Raw genomic sequence first — 859 nt, forward strand, 5'->3', positions numbered from 1 at the left:
ACAGAACACTTTATTACGTGCGACATATCCCATGCTGACGCTGTCTTCATTCTGGCCTGCAGTGACTCCATCGCGTTTACGAATGTATCGTAGCAAAGACATGCGATTAACTTCGTGCATTTCCGCGGTTCTGCGAATAGAACTCCCGTTATTCAATTCTTTATAAGCGACTACATATTTTGTAATGCCACACTGCCCTCTGTCAGTCTTCCTCAACCTCTTTCTGGGCATCTAGAAAAAAATAATTATCTTCGTGTCACAACGGTACCCAGAAAATATGTCACAACCGTACCCAACGCACTCCTCCACAAGAAAAACATCGCAATGGCAATACAAAGTTTTCTACGTGCGAAGTAATCACTGATATTAAACTACTAATGTTTAACGTTTAACGAGAAGAAACTCTCATTACTTTATCAGTACACATATAGCAACAATCATTAAAAGAAATGGAATCAAGAAAATTACTTTTGACTGTTGAAAAGTAAAGGCCGGTTCCCACTAGGGCTGCCGCGCATCAAAACCGCGCGTCAGCGGTGTGGTTGCCATGGAAATGGCGTCAGCGGCACGGCGCGGCGGGCTCTGCGTCGCGGTTTGACCATGTCGAACCGCTTCTGCTGCCGCGTGCCGCGCTCCAGGTGCGCGCCGCCAATCACAGAACGCGCTGAGCGTGACGTCAGGTACGGAACCCCGGGCCACACGAACTTTCGCCGAACCGCTGGCGCGGACGCGGCGGCAGCTATGAAATACTTATCATCCGATTCTAAGGAAACTATTCGGTAGAAAAATTTGATTCTTGGGCATGTTACAGCCTGATATCTTCTCTCGATAAAGGACCGAATTTCTTTTCGTTATTCGT

Source organism: Schistocerca nitens, chromosome 4 (assembly GCF_023898315.1).
Source record: "Schistocerca nitens isolate TAMUIC-IGC-003100 chromosome 4, iqSchNite1.1, whole genome shotgun sequence".
Classification (NCBI taxonomy): Eukaryota; Metazoa; Arthropoda; class Insecta; order Orthoptera; family Acrididae; genus Schistocerca; species Schistocerca nitens.